The sequence below is a fragment of the Neomonachus schauinslandi genome, chromosome 14 (genome assembly GCF_002201575.2).
Source record: "Neomonachus schauinslandi chromosome 14, ASM220157v2, whole genome shotgun sequence".
NCBI classification, from domain to species: Eukaryota; Metazoa; Chordata; class Mammalia; order Carnivora; family Phocidae; genus Neomonachus; species Neomonachus schauinslandi.
The window spans coordinates 24,579,757-24,599,301 of record NC_058416.1 but is presented as its reverse complement, the minus strand read 5'-3'; positions in this window follow the sequence as shown (position 1 = coordinate 24,599,301).

Sequence of the window (19,545 nt, the reverse complement as noted above, 5' to 3'; positions counted from 1 at the left end):
GATTATTCTTCATGGTGATGGGTTACAATATTAGAATTTTCTTAAGGGGCGCCTGGGTGGCTCAGTCAGTTGGGCGTCTGTCTTTGGCTCGGTTCATGATCCTGGGCCCTGCATCAGGCTCCCTGCTCAGCGGGCGGGGAGTCTGCTTCTCCCTCTCCCTGCTCCTCCCCCCGCCCGTGCTGTCCCTCTCGCTCACTCTCTCTCAAATAAATAAAATCTTTAAAAAAGTTTTTTGTTTTCTTAAATGAAGAGGGAATTGGTTGGTGGTTACTTCATCTCAATTCTAGAGAACAACAAGTTTCACTTAAACGGTTTTCGGAGACATAAGCAAGAGGTGACCCAGATAAAGGTAACCTCCCTTGTCTTGCAAAATAAGCTAAATTAAAAAAAAAAAAAAAGCTAAATTAAGCTTTGCGTGCATGACTACACTGGTTTGGTCTGCTCGGGGAATTTTCAAGTTTGGTCTTTGTCCACGTTTGATTTTCACAGGGGTCTTTTTGACCGAACTCAAGCCTGGAACGCGTGGCCGGTGCTCCCAGCTGCCAGGGACATGGGAAGGGCCTGTCGTGGTGGGCTGCAGCTGCGGTCCTCTGCAAAGGTCCTGGGCTGTGTCATGTTTTGATATGTTGTCCTGTGTTACTGCATGTGCAGCAATCCCACTCATGCCTGGGGCGCCGGTGGGGTCAGGCACACCCTCTCTGCCTCCTTTTCCCCCTCGGGTCCTGTCCATGCCCGATGTTGGGGCTGCCATCAAGGTCTGGAACATCACGTGTTTTGTAGGGATGCAGGTCGTTTTAGGGTCGGGGTGGAGCTGAAGAGGGGAAGGCTGTGGGAGAGAGGGGGAGACGGGGGAATGTTGGTGTTGGGAACTTTCTGGAAAGACACTGAGGAGACAGCATCCCCCTGTGCTTCTGCTCGGGCTGGCCTGAGACCACACTGTTGGGAGACCAGCCGGAGGAGTCAACTCTGAGGCAGCAGAACCCAGGAAGGTGCCGTGGGGCCTTGAGGGGCCGGTGGGAGACGGGCTGGCGGGGCTGGCGCTAGGCTCGTGTTCCCCTCACCTGCATGCCCTGACAGGAAGCATGTGGAACTGTCAAGCTGCCATGTCTAGGCTGGGGCCTGGCTTCCCGGGCCAAGAGCAGACAGCTGAGGAATTTAGTGACATATTTTCAGTTCCCTGAACGGGCTCCCCAGGTTTTGGTCAGAGCTGCAGAAATGATCTCATGGGGTTTTTGTTTTTTTTTTTCCCTCCCTTCAAATTTTATTCTGAACAGAAAAGACGGCTCTACCCCCACACCCAAATAGTGTCCCCCACTTCTGTCCCTCTCAGGTCTCGGCTGTGTCACACGGTGAGTGGCATCTGGCAGAAAGGGGGGTGCACACAGCATAACTCTCACGGCTCTCACACCCGGCTGAGGGTCAAAGGGAAACCCTTGGGGGCTCCCATCCCTTCTCCCTGCTGCCAGCCAATCTGTCCCCAAGAGAAAGCAGCTGTCTTTGGGGGATACCTGCTGGCTGGAAGCTGTGGATGGCGGGAGCTGAGAAAGGGGGAAATGCCGCCAATCCTGGGCTTGAGAGAGACCTGGAAGAAAGGAGCCAGTGAATGAGGCTGCTGGGGAGGGGGGCGGGATCCAGAAATGTCTCCCAGAGCCCCTCCAGCCCCCACCTTGCCCCCTCTCCCTCCTGAGTGTTGAGCTGACAGTTTGCTTCCTCTCTTCTGCCCTCCCCTCGCCCGGCCGGGCTGGCGTTCCTGGGGTGCCTGCGTGCCCGGGGGCTCCTTCTGTGGCCAGTTCAGCCCCTCTCAAGGTCTCCAGGGCCAGAGAGAAGCTGGGAGGCGAGAGGACTGCGGCTTTGAATGGGGAGGAGGAGTGCCAAGGGGAAAAGAGGAGGGAAGAAGAGAAGTCTTGGTTTGATCTGGTGATTTAATTTGTGTCTGGTGCATGGCTGCACGGAAAAGCACACTGAATGAGACCCAGCCTCTGACCTCTCACCATCTGAGGTCAAAAGAGTCAGTGGTGACCTAGGCACAGGGCAGGTGACCAGATAGCCCTTCACACCAGCAACTAATGTTTGACGTGAGAGGACACCTAGTTACCAGGAGGAGAAATGCACGTTGAATTTTTGGGGTTGAAGGGAAGGATGAAGGCATGTGCGTGTTTGGGGGCCCTTCAGGAAGGGTCCTCTATGGGCTCAGCGGGGGTCAAAGGGAAAGGACAAGTGTCACCAAAGATGTTGGGAGTAGGGGCAGGGGCATTAAGCTCACAGGATGTGGCAGGAGAGGGCACCTTCCCCATGTCGGTTCCTCAAATAAGATCAGCCAGGCTGGGGCTCACCTGCAGGAAGCCCCATGTCCCAGAGAGGAAACAGAAGGCTCCGCCCGGGAGCCTATCCACATTCTAAAACAACCACTGTGGTGCTTTATGGATCCTAAAACACTTTCACCTTCATTATATTATCTCATCTGTGCATAGACCATAGCTGCTTCTTTTTATTTTTTTTAAGATTTTATTTATTTGACAGAGAGAGACAAAGCCAGAGAGGGAACACAAGCAGGCGGAGTGGGAGAGGGAGAAGCAGGCTTCCCGCTGAGCAGGGAGCCCCATACGGGGCTCGATCCTAGGACCCTGGGATCATGAACTGAGCCAAAGGCAGACGCTTAACTGACCGAGCCACCCAGGCGCCCCCCGAGTGTTAGTGTTCCTAAAGCACCTTCCCAACTATCTCTTCTCATCCCATTCCCTTTCTCAGTCTGTCTTACTCTCTTTTTCCTTTTAATTGATTTTTATTGTGATAAAATATGCATAAGATAAAATTTACCTTTTTACCATTTTTAAGTGTACAGTTACATTGGGGTGCAAACATCATCACCGTCCATCTCCAGAACTTTTTTATCTTGCCCAAGGTAAGCTCGGTCCCCAGCACACACTCTCTCCCTGTGCCCCCTCCCCTCAGCCCTGGCAACAGCCACTCCGTCTTCCTGGATGTGATGACTCCAGGCACTTGGCAGACGTGGAATCATGCAGGATTTTCCTGTGGTGTTGGCTGAGTTGCATTTACTCCGTCAACATCTGTTAGACACCTGCTGAAGTAGCTACAGCCAGTGCTCGCTGGGCTCCGCACGTGCCTTCTCCTCTCAGCCTCCCAGCCCCTGGGGCAGCAGGTCTCAGTGTCACCCCCATTTCAGAGATGAGGAGCATGAGGCCCAGAGAGGTGGCGCAGCAAGAGATGGTGGGCTGGGGGTGGAACCCCGGTGGTCTGATTCCCGAGTTGGCTGCTTCCAGGTCCAGGCTTGTGGGCATGCAGCCGAGCACGTGCAGACGTGACGCCGGCTTCACGGCATCCTGTGTGTCCCACGGGGCCCTGACGGATCTCACCCCTTCTTCTCCCAAACTGTTCTCGAGCATTTCCAAGGGGACAGCACCCCATGGGGACAGTCCTTTCCTCCACTTCCCTGAATCAGGAAAGGGGAGATCCTTGAGCTCGTCCTCCAACCAACCATCTTCCTTGAGTGTTAACCTGCTCAGTCGCTTGCAGATCGGTCCCACCATGACTCACTTCTTTCCTTTTGCCTGAATTTTTGGGATAGCCTCTGAAGCGGCCACCATCCTCCAGGCTGGCACGCTTTCGGTCTGTCGTGCCGAGGCAACTGGGAACAGCCAGGCCTGGAGTCTCCCCGGGGACCTCTGCTCACACAGGCTGCAGGCAGAACGTGCTCTGGCACCTGGCTGGTGACACAGCCTTGGCCACGTAGGAGTCCAGAAAGCAAACATCCCCCTCCCCCCACCACGATGTGATGCCCCTTTTCTATCTTTGTGTCTCTCCCAGCTTCAGGGAGGAGGTCAAAAGTATGGGAAATGGGTCAGAAACAAAGCAGGAGGTGTAAGAAGTGTGTGTTTTCCACAGATGATTTTCAGTGCCAGGAATTAGGACGTCGGGCCACTCCTCTCCCTCCACGGAGGGGGATTGAGGGCAGATGCTGGGCCAGGGTCTGGTGGAGTCTGACAGGTGGCACCGTTGTCCCCGGGCAGAGCGGTGCTGAGGAAGAGGGAGAGAGGGTCCCTTGGTGTGTGGTCTCACTGGGAGCCCAGGGGCACTGAGAAAGCCTGGCGCTTTCACTTGGGGTGACTCACGAGCCCAGGTGGGACTGGGGAAGAAAACAGCCAAGGTTCACTTCCTTCATGAAGAATGTGCTTGCTCTGGGCTGACGGGCCTCCCTGAGAATGACAGGCAGAGAGTCCATTACATGGGACTTTTAAAGAACATAAACAGTAAACAGTCCCCCCCCCCCCCCCCACACAAACACTGCAGCAAACAAAAGCTGGGGCTTCTAATTGTCCCCCTGGTCTGGACCCAAGGCAGTAGTCTGGACTTTCCTCCTTCTCGGATTAATCTGGAATAACTCCCCCTGTACCCCCTTTTACCCTCATTCCTCCAACATTCTCTAGAATCTGGAGCCTCAATACTGTTGACATTATGGGTTGGATAAATACTTTGTTGTGGAGGACGGGGGTCTCTGCACACTGTACGGTGTGGAGCAGCATCCCTGGGCTCTACCCACTAGATGCCAGGTGCACCTTGTGAGTGACGATCACTAACAATGTCTGTGGACATTGCCAAGTATCCCCTGGGGCACAAAACTGCCCCAAATGAGTAGGATTGATCCACAGTATAGATACTTAAAGTCTTAAATGCCGTGCGTTGAAGTTTCAAAGTTTAAACTAGCGTCCTAATTTTGATTCAAGGTAGCAAACGCTAGGTTGGATGGGGTCTAGCAAATTGTGTCTAGCAAATTGTGTGTTGAATGTGGCATGTAAGACCGGCTTACTGGTTCTGCGGCCTAGGGCAGGCGAATTGTCCTTCTGGAGGCTTCTAATTGCTAACCAAAGTACAGCAAAACAGCAGAGCCTTCTACTAACTGCAGGCATGCTCCGAAGATAAGGATGCTGAAATGCCAGCCAGAGCCGGGAGTTTTTTTGGAGGGATTTGCAGTGTGGTAAGGCCAGCGTTATGTTCTTACTTCCCCTTTATTGGAAGCTTCACGAAATCAAGCTGTTGATCTAGCAACTTATGGAGATGGTACAGGCAAGATCTCATTGAAAAACCTGATTTCAGATATTCTGTCCCACCGTTCCCACACAAGTTTGAAATATCCCAACTTCAAAGGAATCCCAAAATGGTGTTTCTCAGCCTGCCTCTCACCCCCAGGGGCAACATGAGCGGCCTTTGCTGGACTTTGTGTGTTGTTTTTGGTATCCTCCCGTGTGAGGTACAGCCCAGCAGTGAGGCGGGGGGCGGGGGGGGAGGGGACCCTGCTGGCCTCCGTGCCAAGGTACCACAGGACGTGGATTGTAAATGGGCAAGAGGCACATCCTCATGTCTCAAAGACCCTCAACAGGCCTTGCTCACTGTAGACAATCCTCATATTATAGAAATTCTTGCATTACATGGTTCATGAATGAAGGGAAAAAGCACTTTACTACGAGACAAGAACTTGAGATTCTGGTCCCAACTTTGCCACTTCCCCTCTCTGGTTTCCACTTGTCTTATGTGTAACGGGATAGAGTCAGACCAGGTGACTTCTGGTCTACTTCTAGCTCTGACCTCTTGTTCTGGTAATGTCCATGATGCTTGAACAGCTTTCAACACTCATTTATTGTGGGCATGAAGGAAGCAGTACAGGCAGATGGTGTCCTCCAAGAGCACACAGTCTGAGTGCAGAAAACATTAAGGATTTAAAGCCAGATTCTAGTGATCTGAATCCTTATGAGCTGTGTGATCTTTCCAGAGTTATTTATTTATTTATTTTTTAAGATTTTATTTATTTATTTGAGACAGAGAGAATGAGAGAGACAGAGAGCACATGAGAGGGGGGAGGGTCAGAGGGAGAAGCAGGCTTCCTGCCGAGCAGGGAGCCCGATGCGGGACTCGATCCTGGGACTCCAGGATCATGACCTGAGCCGAAGGCAGTCACTTAACCAACTGAGCCACCCAGGCGCCCCCAGAGTTATTTAAACATGCAGTTTCACCATCTATAAAATGGACATAATCACAGTACTTAGTCACAGAATGAGTAATGTTCTTAGAACAATGCCTGCCACATAATAAATTCTCATTACCTATTAGTTATTAATCTTATTACAATACAATGTGAGCAACATCATAGTAAAAACACAAACAAAATGCTAAGGATGCCTAAGTGAAGAATGCTACCCAAGGCAATCTAGGAAGAATAGACTGTGTGCAACTCTGTGGCTCTAACAAAGGGAAAGACTCAGAAACCAGGAACAACAAAGTCAACCCAGTTCCCGAGCATCCCATGTGGCTTCGCCTGAGCCAGCGGGATGTTGTCCAGAGGTGGGGCAGCTTGGCTCCCCGCTGTGTCCTCCCCAGTGTGGCCTGGACCCAGGCTCTCTTTGGGTCACTCCAGACTCATGGAACTGGAAACAGCTGCTTTCAGGGAAAAATCAGCTGTTTGTTGAAATGATGGAATTTCCTAGCATTTTAATTGTTTATGGTGAACAAATGACCAGTGATTCAGAGAAATAATATTTACTACCAGTGCAGAAAAAAACCTGAAATTTCTGTACAAGCTTAGTGAAGACAAAGTCATAACTGTCTCTCACACCCAGGCACAACTCAACACATCAGATCTGGGGAGTTAACAGAGCTGACCCTAATGGCAGGTCACCAACAGACATGCTGGTCCCAGAGAAGGGGCATTGGGACCTCAGGTAATGAATGAATCCTAAATTTCTCTTGGCTTTGGCTTTCTTTTGGCTCTTGCTTGAGTGCAACTGTGAAGTGCCAAGACAATTAGTGGCGAAAAGGATAGTCTTGTCAACAAATGGTGCTGGGACAACTGAATAGCATGTGTGACAGAATAACACTGGATCCTACCTCACACCATATACAAGAATTAAGTTGGGTCAGAGGTCTAAATGTATGAGCTAAAACTATAAAACTCTTAGAATAAAACATAGGAGTGAATCTTTGTGACTTTGGAGGAGGCAATGGTTTCTTCAATGTGACACCAGAAGCACAAGTGACAAAAGAAAAAAATAGATAAATTGGACCTTATCAAAATTAAACACTGTTGTGCTTCAAACAATGGGATATAATTTTTTTTTAAAAATTTTATTTATTTATTTGAGACAGAGAGAATGAGAGAGAGAGAGCACATGAGAGGGGGGAGGGTCAGAGGCAGAAGCAGGCTCCCTGCCGAGCAGGGAGCCTGATGCGGGACTCGATCCAGGGACTCCAGGATCATGACCTGAGCCGAAGGCAGTCGCTTAACCAACTGAGTCACCCAGGCGCCCCAATGGGATATAATTTAACTGTAAAAAAAAGGAATGAAGTACTGCTAAGTGTAAAAAGCCAGACAGAAAAGGCCACATATTATACGATGCCATTCCTATATAACGTCCAGAATAGGCCAATAGAGACAGAAAGTAGATTGGCGGGTTGCGGAGGCTGGGGTGTGGCAGGGGTGAGGATTGACTGTTAGTGGATATGCATTTTCTTTTGGAGCTGATGAAAATCATCTGGAACTTGGTAGTGGGGATGGTTGCACAACCTGGAAAATATTCTAAAAATCACTGAATTGTGCACTTTAAAAGGTTGAATTTTATGCTATGTGAATTATACCTCAATAAAAATAATGTGGCTCTCAAGTGACACGTTTCCCCCTGCCTGCCATACTTTTCCACTCTTTCCTTAGTCTTTTTTCATCTGCATTACCTCAAGCCAAGTATATCTATTCTGTACTTTGCAGTTAATTATCTTTAATATAGCAGAAATTTATTTTGTCTTTGTTCTATGTCTTCTTGTTAATTTAACTCATCTCGAGGCATCTGGGTGGCTCAGTCCACAGAACACGTAAATCCTGATCTCAGGCTCGTGAGTTCAAGCCCCACACTGGGCACAGAGCTTACTTAAAAAAAAAAAAATTAGCTCATTTTTCTATCCTTACAAAATCTTGAACATGTAATGCTGGCATATGAAAGTGATCTCCTCAAGTTACATAACATTTATAAATGTGACAAATGTATATCTTTCACTAAGACACTGATTACAAAGTATTGAACAAAAATTGGTCATCAGCAGAATGAGGCACTTTACCTTAATAAAATGTATTTTGGAAATTGTATGTATGTGAATAATTCTATTATCTGGAGTGACTGGGAGTTTAAGTCTGTGTTAGTGGTTTCTATTGACTCTCGCTCATGGTAGTGTATTTCCTCACATATTTTAAATTTTGGATTGTAAATGCATGTTTTGCAGGGTTTCATCTGTGAGATTTTTGTGCGGTCTCTGGACAGCAGTTTTGCATTTGGATCTCATGGTGCTTTCAGCCTGAGATGTTAATCTCTTACCAGAGGTAAGGTAGGGGCTTACTGAATCATACAGAAAATATAAACTTGAATGCTAAGTCTAGATGAAGGCAGAGCCCTCATTATAAATTATCAGGGGACATATGTTTTCTATCCAGAGCCCTGGACAAGATAGATAAGCTACCATAATATCTCTCTTTGCAAGAGAGCAGATTTTTTCCCTGTCACTTTTTTTTTTTTTAAGTAGCCTCCATACCCAGCATGGGGCTCAAGGTGAGGCATTGAACCCACAACCCTGAGATCAAGACCTGAGCTGAGATCAAGAGTCAGAGGCTTAATGGACTGAGCCACCCAGGCACCCCGTTTCTATCAGCTTTTTATCAAGGGTATAAGCCTTAAAAATTCTTGGCTCTATGTAGGAATTACAGTTCTGGCGCATGCTTGCCTCAGACCCTGAGTCTTTCCCTTTTGTGGCATCTAATCTGAAGCTCTTTGGGTACCAACATTGGCCACCCTCCCATCCCACCTCCTCTTGAATCAGAGTAGCGACAGCATCAGCCTGCTCCCTTCTTTGGTTTGTTTTCTCCTTTTTCTTTTTGGTTGCAGGATTTTCCTTTCTTCAGTAAAAGCTCAGTTAATACAATCGAAAGTTATTCATTATCTTTTATCTAGCATTTCTAGGTGTTTTTACATTAGGAAGGTCTGATGCCATTTATAATAAATATACATTTGGTCTTTATCTGTGGTTCCTAGCTCACAGCTCCCAAAACCCTTGGAATTTCCTGAGCAATAAGGGCAATGGGAGCATCTTCTGTCATAATATTCAGTCTTTGTCCTCAGTTCCTGAAGTCACTTTCGAGCCATAAAAGTGACATGGGTGTCTCGTTATTCATAAAAAGGCCTTTCCTGGGGCACCTAAGCTTCTGACTCTTGGTTTCAGCTCAGGTCGTGATCTCAGGGTCTTGATATAGAGCCCTGTGTCAGGCTCCACGTGCAGTGGGGAGACTGCTTCTCTCCCTCTCCCTTTCCCTCTGTCCTTCCCCCAGTTCATGTGCGTATGTGCTCTCTCTCTCTCTCTCTCAAATAAATCAATAAATCTTAAAAAAAAAAAAAAATCTTTCCCACCACAACTGGGTTAATGTTAATGAGATGACTTTTGGAAAGAACCTAAAGGTGGGGAGCTGGTTGCCAGGGAAACCAACCATGAATAGAGGAGTGGAACTTTCAGTTCCATCCCCTGACTCTTACAGAGAGGGGGAAGTGCTGGAAGTTGAATCAGTCACGGATGGCCAATGATTTAATCAACAATCCTATGTAATGAAACCTCTGTAAAACCTAAAAGGAGGGGGTTGGAGGGGCACCCTGGGGGCTCAGTCAGTTACACCTCTGACTCTTGGTTTGGGCTCAGGTCGTGATCTCACGGTAGGGGGATCAAGCCCCGCTTTGGGCTCTGCGCTCAGCATGGGGTCTACTACAGATTCTCTCTCCCTCTCCCTCCCATTCACTCTCTCCCTCTCTCTCTCAAATAAAATCTTTAAAAGGAGGGGGTTGGAGAGCTTCCCGGTTGGTGAGCCAGAATGCTTCCACATGCCACCATGCCAGCCCCCTAACTCCATGGGGATAAAAGCTTCTTTGTTACCTTGCCCTAGGTATCTCTTCATCTGGCTGCTGATTCATATCCTTTCATATCCTTTGTAATAAGTCGGTAATCTAGTGAGTAATGTGTTTCCTGAGTTCTCTGAGCCACTCTAGCAAATCAGTTGAACTCGAGGAGGAAGTCATGAAAACCTCTGATTTATGGCCTGTCAGTCAAGAAGCCTAGGTAACAACCTTGTCTTGCAATTGGCTTCTGAGGTAAAGGGTAGTCTTCTAGGATGGAGTCCTTAGCTTGTGGGATCTGATGCTGGGTAGACAGTGTCAGAATTGAGTTGAATTGTAGGACACCCAGCTAGTGTCAGAGAATTGCTTCGTGGTGTGGACGACCAGCTCCCGTGTTGGAACTGGGTACAGAACGCTTAGAAGGTTTCTAAGTTTTCAAGTCTGCTGCATGACCAGAAATGCATGTTCCTAAGGCACAATTTCTCCCTATTGACCTGCCCAAGATAACAAGGGCCTGAGTGAGGAGGAGGGAAGGATTCACATGCTACTGATGGAAGTCTAAGCTGCTACATCAACTCCCAAGGGGATTTGGCAACAATAATTCCATCTCTGGGAATTTACCCTATTGAAAGTATCAGGGATATGTGCAAAGTTTCAGCTTGCAGGATGTTTGTGTCAGCATAGGATTTCCAAAAATTATAAACTGTTTAAATATTCCAGGCAAGGAGAAGAAAAAAGAAGAAGGGGAAAAGCCCTTATGTCAGGAAAGGAAAACTTTCTGAGAAATTCCCAGCAAATAAGGGCTCAGGGCTCCTGGGACCAACCGCATCTCCTGGCCATCCCTCGTTAATAAGGGAAACTGGGAAAGGTAGAATTTTTATTTGGGTACATAATCAAGGTATTCTTAATAAGAAAGAAGGGAGGAATGGACACTCTAGTGTCTGTCAATCTGTCCATCTGTTCATCTATCCATTCACCCATCCAGCTGTCTACGCACTCTATCTATCCATATATCTATCTATCATCTATCATCTATCTATCTGCATCTGAAAGGATAGACATAAATTCTTCTGAGGGTTATTCTTAGTTGGTTGAATTTTATTTATTTTTAAGATTTTTATTTATTTATTTGTCAGAGAGAGAGAGAGAGCACAAGCAGGGGAAGCTGCAGGCAGAGGGAGAAGTAGGCTCCCTGCTGAACAAGGAGCCTGATGGGGGACTCGATCCCAGGAACCCGGAATCATGACCCGAGCCGAAGGCAGACGCTTAACTGACTGAGCCACCCAGGCGTACCAAGTCGGTAGAATTTTAAAGGTGATTTTTACTTTCTTATTTTTGCATATTTGATATTCTAAATTTATTTTCAGTGAAGATAAATTTTTATAAAAAGGAAAAGTCATTTAAAAGAGTTTACAGTTATTAAGGATGGGATGGCACATGGTGGAATTAGGACCAAAACCAGGTTTGGTGCCAGAGAAGCTGTGAGAAGCAGAGAACCAAAATATCTCAGGAGTGGGGGATGAAGAGAGTTTATGGAGACATAGCAACCGCGGTTTGTAGGGCATTCTGGTTGTTCTTGCTGGGTTGTTGTTTCCTTAGCTTTTAATTTAGAGAGAGTCAAAATATCGCCTGATGTCTTTTTTTTTTTTTTAAGATTTTATTTATTTATTTGAGAGAGCGAGTGCATGCAGGTGCACAAGAGCCGGGAGGCAGGGGCTCAGGGAGAGGAGCAGAAGGGGAGGGAGAGGGATAAGCAGACTCTGCAACTGAGCACAGAGCCAGACACAGGGCTCAACCCCAGGACCCTGAGATTATGACCTGAGCTGAAACCAAGAGTCAGACGCTTAACCGACTGAGCCACCCAGGCACCCCAAAATATTACCTGATGTCTTAAAGATGCTGCCTAACCTATTTGGAATTTATAGAGCAGAAGATAGGACTCCTCCATGTTACAGGCTGCCCTATTTTTGAAGCTAGAATATCTTGATTATGTGTAGATTTTGCTAACACCCTGGTAGCTGTCTGACACTGTGTATGACTTCTCATCTCAGCTCTTTAGTTGGTGGACAATGTTCCAAGACCTCCTTAGCGTGGTATTCAGTCTCGGAAGGCACACCAGAGGTATCTTCCCCAGGAGAAGAAGACCATATGGCTATTAGCATCATAGCACCTGCTTGGTCTTGAAATTTTCTGGCCCCAGAAGGACAAACACAATGTGCCGAGAACTCAGAGAAGCCCAGTTCATACCTGAGTTTAAGTGGATGATGACAGCAGCCATTTACTGAGTTCACTGTATTTTCTCATTCAGTCCTTAAAACCACTTCACAAGATCGGTGCTTATAAATAAGAAAACCAAGGCTCAGGCCAGTTAAGTAACTTGTCTAAGATCACACAGCCAAGAAAGTAGGAGGGAATGGCCACAGGTTGTCTGGTTCTGGAGTCTATGTTCAAATTCATTATGTCATCCTACTCCTGATGTGACCAACCACCTGATTTGCTCTGGATTGTCCTGGTTTCAGCATTTAAAGTCCCCCATCTTGAGCAGCCCCTCCATCTCAGGCAAACCCAGATGGTGGGTCACCTGGGCTGCTCTCCTTTCTCTCGTCCAATCCCAATCCTATCAGTCTAAAGCCCACTCCTGGTCTTCCCTCTTCTCTGAAGGCCTTCCTGACCTCCCCAGCTACCTTTGGGAGCCCACCTGGCATTTCCAGTTCTCTTCCCACTGAGCACTCTGTGTGTGTTTTTCACACGTGGATGCCTTCAGTGCCCACCTGGCTGCCATTGAGGCTGGGTGTTTTCTCTAGTGCTTAGGGCAACAATGGGCACATAATTAGTACCAAAGGATAAAATCTTAGTGGAATTAATCAGTGAATGAATTGTTAACATCACCTAAAGCAAACACTTGCAGAGCATTTGTTATGAGTCAGGCATGGTTAGGTGCTGTGGGAAATGAATAAGTGACTTCTAACTACATAAATAATGAATTAATGCGAATGGGTGAATTACTCACTAGGGTAGAGGCCTGTGCTGTTGGTGATGTCAACGAAGATTAAGGGATGTTGCACCACAGCCTTAATGTCTGTAATAACACCAGTGGGACCCACAACAGCAACACCACTCTGCTTCGGTAGGTCCTATAGCTTTTAAAATTTCTCATTCACATAATCTCATTCCTCTGACTCCAAGCAAGCATTGGAGATAAGCGAAGGAGATATGCAAAGCCCCATTTTACAGGCAAGAAAAGTGAGTCAGAAAGGACCCACAGCCTATGATCTAAACCCACGATTGTACAGTGGAGGTTTTCAGGCCATGCAAAGGGCACTGTTGTGTTTAGTGGTCTGCATAACTTTCTAAATAATTACATTCCAGGATAACATTTAAAGAGTGGGAGATTTCACATAAGAACCTAGAATTCTGGTTTGTTTTGACAAAATGGAAGATATAATATCCCCAAGTTCTCAATAATGGCTATCACTTTGGAAGAAGCATTGACTCTCCAGCTCTTTCATGTCCAGGACCTTCCTGGCCTAGGTTACCCAAGGCATCAAAACAAAGAGACCAGACAGTAAGGACGGTAACTCCAGTGCGAGAAGCTGGTGGTTACAAGTAGCCTCAGGGTCTCCAAGAGTGTTGTCCTCCTTGGGGTTGTTCCAAATGATCAAGGACACATATGGGACTGGCCACATCTACCCAGGCCTTGAGCACACCCTTCTCCTCCAGGAATTTAGAAGATGTCCTTGTCTTCTGCCTTGCTGTCATCACAGTCTCTCTTTGTCATCTAATCGGTCAAGTCATAAGCTAAACTTCTGATTTTTTCCCCCAGTTAGCATTAGTAAATGGCAACTCCATTCTTATAGTTGTTCAGGTCCAAACTGTGGGGTCCATGCCCCACTGCAGCAAACCTTGGCTCTGCCTTAGAAATAAATCCTGGAACTGCCTACTGTCTCCTTCTGTGCTTGAGCAGACCACCTTAAGCTTGCTTGGACCACTGTAGTAGCCTCCTCATTGTTCTTTCTGATTCCACCACTACCCTGCTGCTGTCTATTTTCCAAAGCTGCCACTTTATTAAGATATAAGTGAGTGCTCAAATCCCTCTATAGTTTGCCAACGGAGTAAATCCATTTTCCTTAACATGGCTCTGGGTTACTCTCTACCTTCATCTCCACCTTTCTCTTCCCTGTTCATTCTGTGGTAGCCATACTACCTCCTGTCCCCACCCCATGGATCTTTGAACACAACAAGCATGATATTGCCTGGCGTCTCTGTACTTGCTGGTGGTTTCAGTTATGTAAAGCTGTATAACAGATCACCCAACATTTAGTGGCTTTAAACAGTAATAATCATCCATTATCTCTTTTGGATTCTGTGAGATGGAAACCAGGAGTGGCTTATCTGGGTAGTTCTGGCTTATGCTATTTCATGAGGTTACAGTCAGATGTTGGCAAGGACAAGTCATCTGAAGCTTGAGTGGGATGGGGGAAATCTATTTCCCAGGGGGCTCACCCCTGGCTGGCCAGTTAGTGCTGGCTGTTGGCAAGAGGTCTCTCAGTTCCTTACCACGTGGACCTCTCCACGGGTTTGTAGGATGTCTTGAGGACACGAAGGTTGGATCCCTTCAGAGTGACATAGCCAAGAGAGCAAGGTGGAAGCTATACTGCCTTCTATGGCAGCCTCAGATAGTCACATGCTATTACTTCTGATGTGTTCAGTTGGTCCCATGAAGCTGCATAGGGTTGGGAGACCAGGAGGCAGAGATCACTGGGGGCCATCTTGGAGGCTACGGTGACCCCAGTGTCTCGGCCTGCTGTGCTCTTCCTTCAGTAACTCCAAGGTTAACTTTCATGTTTCCTTAAGATCTTTGTCCATATAGTCCTCATCAGAGAGGCCTTTACAGGCCACCCCTTATAAAATTACACCTCTTCCCTCCCGACATTCTTATCCTGCTTTACTTCTCTTCACAGCACTTATGATACCCAAAATGTTGTGTATGGTTTGTTTTTTTTTGGCTCTCGACAGTAGAATGAACCCCCAGTGTGTAGTGCATAGAAGGTACCTCATATTTTTCAAATTAATGAATGAATAGCCTATAGGCATTAAATATTTGTTGAAAGAAGGGAATCTTACCTCTTTAAATATACCTCCTCACTTCATATCAGGGTACATCCGATCAACATGGTTTAGCACTATTGATGTTGACCTTGATCACCTGGCTGAGGTGGGTTTGTCTGGTTTCTCCACTGCAAAGGTCCCAGGTTTTCCCCTTTTCCATTCTGCACTCATTGGAAGGAACTCACTATGTGAAGCTCATACTTAAGGGCAAGGGAGTTATGCTCCCTCCCTGAGGAGGGATTGTCTGCATATTTTATTTGGAATTCTTTTGCCAAGATTTGTCTCTTCTTCCTCATTTACTTATTCAATCTTTTTTTTTTTTTTAATCAGCATGGATTCACGGATATATATTTTATACTTTGGGTTATAATCCAATTGTACTTGATTTTATTGCTCAAACTGCTCCAGTTCTGGCCATAGGGAGCTCTTTCAGTTGACTTCTATGCCTCTTGGACATATCCCCGTGCGTGCATGAGGGTTTTGTTTTGTTTGTTTTTGTGTTTTATTTATTTTTGTTTTTAGCATTTCCTTATTTTTTTTGGCACTACAAGATGCTCTAGGCTCCTCTCATTTATTTCTTGTCCCAGACATAATGTCTCTAAAGAGCTCTGGTTCCTTTTACCGGAGAATAGTTATTAGAAACTAAGATGTGCGAGTGTACTTCAAAGACTCCTACCGTTTCCTCAGAACTGGTCTTTCTAGACCACCACCTCCCTTCATGGCACCCTGACCACCACCCACAGTACTGCTTCTACATTTGCTCTGTCCACCCTCCTCCTCCGTTCTTCCCTCTGCATCTTCTACATCATACATCTGATCGTGGCAAGAATTTAACACTGCTCTTGGGTTGAAGTTTGAACTGCTCTGCACAGTGTAAAACTCCCTTCCTGACCTGGCCCCTACCCACCCCTCTGGCCTTGTATTTTCCCATCGCCACAACCCGGAGGCTGCATTCAGGCCAACCTGAACTTGCTTTCATCTCTGTGTCTTTACATTTGTTACACAGGACTTTCACATGACCGGGAGACAAACCCTTAGCCCAGTGATTGTTTGGTACCATTAAACCATCTCTCTCTCCTTTCTTTTGTTTGGAGTTGAAATTTAAGAGGCCCCTATGATACGAAAAGTAAATATTTGGTCTTTTGCCCTGGTTACTGCACCCAGCTCCTAAATCCCTTGGAATTTCCTGGGTAATAGGACTGTCTTTTGTTCTATTGAGGCCACTTTTGGTGGGCCCCTAGGTAACTTCAAGATCAGGGCTGGTCACCAGAAAGACCCAGGCATGATTAGAGGGCTGGAACTTTAAGCGCTGCCTCCCAACCTCCAGGGAGGGAAGAGGGCCTGGAGATTGAATGAGTAACAAACGGTCAGTGATTTACTCAATCATGCCTTTGTAATGAAACTTCCATAAAAACCCATAAACAGCGGTGCCTGGCTGGATCAATCAGTGGAGTGTGCTACTTTTGATCTTGGGGTTGTAAGTTCGAGCCCCACATTGGGTGTAGAGATTACTTTAAAAATAAAATCTTAAACACACACACACACACACACACACAACCCATAAACAGTGGGATCTGAAGGGCTTCTGGGTTGGTAATTGGTAACATACCATGGTGCTGGGGGTGATGTGCCCAGAAAGTGGGGGGGGGGGGGGCGGAAGCTCCCATTCCTCACCCTACTCATCTATTCCATTTGGGCTGTTCCAGCCTTTATAAGAAACCAGTCAATGTAAGTAAAGTGTTTTCCTGAGTTCTGTGAGCTGTTCTAGCAAATTACCGCAACCGAGGAGGGCGTCATAAGGACTCGTGATTTACAGTGGCTCAGTCAGAGACATAGGTGACAACCTGGGATTTATGATGTATCTCAGGTGGGGGCAGTCTTGTAGCACTGTGTCCTTAACCTGCAGGGTCTGTGCCAGCTCCAGCAGTCCATGTCGGAATCAAACTGAATTGTAGGACACCCAGCTGCTGTCTCGAGAGTTGGAGAATTGGTTGGTGGGGGGGGAAAACTCCCACATATTTGTTTTCGGAAGTGTTGAGAGTAAAAACAGTTCACCGCCCTGCTGCTAGTTTGCTGTGGCCCAAACTCCATGCTATGGTCTAGCAACGTGTGTGTGCATGTGTGTGATTGTGTGCACATGCGTGCGTGCGTGCAGTGGGCATGGGGCTGAGCTGGTCTTGCCTTTTACTTGTCCCCCCAAGTAGATCTGTGTCTCATGAAGGCAGACACTTGTAATCCTTATGGTGTCAGCACCTGGGCACGCACTTGCAACAGGAGATTCTCAAGTATTTGTGGCTTAAATCATTAACAGGATGAACGGCTAAGCCACAAAAAAATGATTAAATGTAAGGATGCGTAAATGAATGGATGGATGAACTGGTTGTCTCTTTCTTATTTGCCCTCAGGGTCAAGAGCAGTTTCCAAATGCTGACATTTTGAACACTGAACAGGACTGAACGGCATTTTGAACCCCGCAGTAGTCCGTGGGCCACGTACATGGGCACGCACACACACGCACTTGTGAGCCTCAGCTCCCCTTTCTCCGCGGCATACCAGTGCGGAAAGAGGGGTGCAGCGTGTGAGAAGGCTGCCTTAAGCTCATGCTTGGGGGATGCTTCCTGGGAAAGTGAGGTTTTCTTTGTGGTCAAATTACAGGCAGTGCCTTGAAAGACCATACAACTCCTCACGCCTCAGATGCTTATTTCTGGCTCCCCTGGCATCTGGGAGGACTGGGTGGGAGGAGTGTAAACACTGCTGGGATCTGAACAGATGGAGAGGAATGTGAGGGAGGCTGGGGGAGATGGTGGGGCAGGGCCCAGGCAGGGGCCTGAGGCAGGAAGGTGGGGTCTTGGGCCCTGATTAGGAAAAGGGCTTGAATGCCAGGTGAGGAGCTGAAGTTTTTCCTAGAGAACTCTTTTATTTTTCCTAAAGATTTACTTATTTATTTTTGAGATGGAGGGAAGGGCAGAGGGAGAGAAAGGATCCTCAAGCAGACTCCCCACTGAGCGCAGAGCCTGAGATCATGACCTGAGCCGAAATCGAGAGTCAGAAGCCTAAATGACTGAAATACCCAGGCACCCCCCTCCCAGAGAACTCTTTTAAAATAGATCATCAACAACAACAACAACAAAAATAAATAAATAAATAAATAAATAAAATAAAATAGATCATCAACAAAGAAATATACCCTTATTTTTTATTATAAAGTAATAAATATTAATTATGGAAATATCAAATGCTATTGGAAAGAATAAAGATAAAAATATCACAAGTCAGCACATCACCCAGAAAAAGCAATTGTTAACAATTTTGTGTCTTTCTCTCCAGTAATTTTTAGATGCAGTCATACGTGTATGGTGGTTTATAATTTGTCTTTAAAATGTAGTTAATATACACAAGAAACAACAGGAGTTGGTGAGGATGTGGAGAGAAAAGAACACTCCGATACTGGTGGTGGGAATGCAAACTGGTGCAGCCACTCTGGAAAACAGTGTGGAGGTGCCTCAAAGCTAAAAAATAGAACTACCCTACCATCCAGTAATTGCCCTACTGGGTATTTACCTAAAAAATACAAAAACACTAATTCAAAGGGATACATGCACTCCTATGTTTATTGCAGCATTATTTACAATAGGCAAACTATGAAAGCAGCCCAAATGTCTCTCGATAGATGAATGGAAAAGAAGATGTGGAATATATACAATATACGATGGAATATCATTCAGCCATAAAAAAGAATGAAATCTTGCCATTTGCAACAATGTGGATGGAGCTAGAGAGTATTTTGCTCAGTGAAATAAGTCAGTCAGAGAAAGACAAATACCATATGATTTCACTCATATGTGGAATTCAAGGAACAAAACAAATAAACAAAGGAAAAAAGAGAGAGAGAGAAACCAAGAACAGACTGTTAACTATAGAGAATAAACTGAGGGTTACCAGCGGGGAGGGGGGGTGGGGGAATGGACGATACAGGTGATGGGGATCAAGGATCGCACTTGTGATGAGCACCGGGTGATGTATGGAAGTGTTGAATCACTATATTGTATACCCGAAATTAATATGACACGGTATGTTAACTAACTGGAATCAAAATAAAAACTTAAAAAAAAAAAAGACATAGATGTGTTTTAAATAAAAAGTAATTAATATCTTGTGAACATTTCTCCACGAAGCGATCTTTTAAAACATGCTTTTTAAAGGCTGCATAGGATTCTATCTATAATTTATTTAAACAATTCCCTATTAATGGTATCTGATTTTTGTCAATTTTTTAAACTATAAATAATGCCTTGATGGCATTCTTGTATATGCATATCTATGTGCACCTCTGATTATTTCTTAAGAATAAATTTCTAGCAACAGAATTACTAGGTCAAAGCTTCTGTTGATTTCAAAGGACTTTGGTGCCTTAGGTCCTAGGGAATGACTGCAAGTTTTTGAGAAGAGTGATCTGGGAAAGGTCTTCTTTTCTTTCTATGTTCGCTGATCACTTTCATCTTCTTTG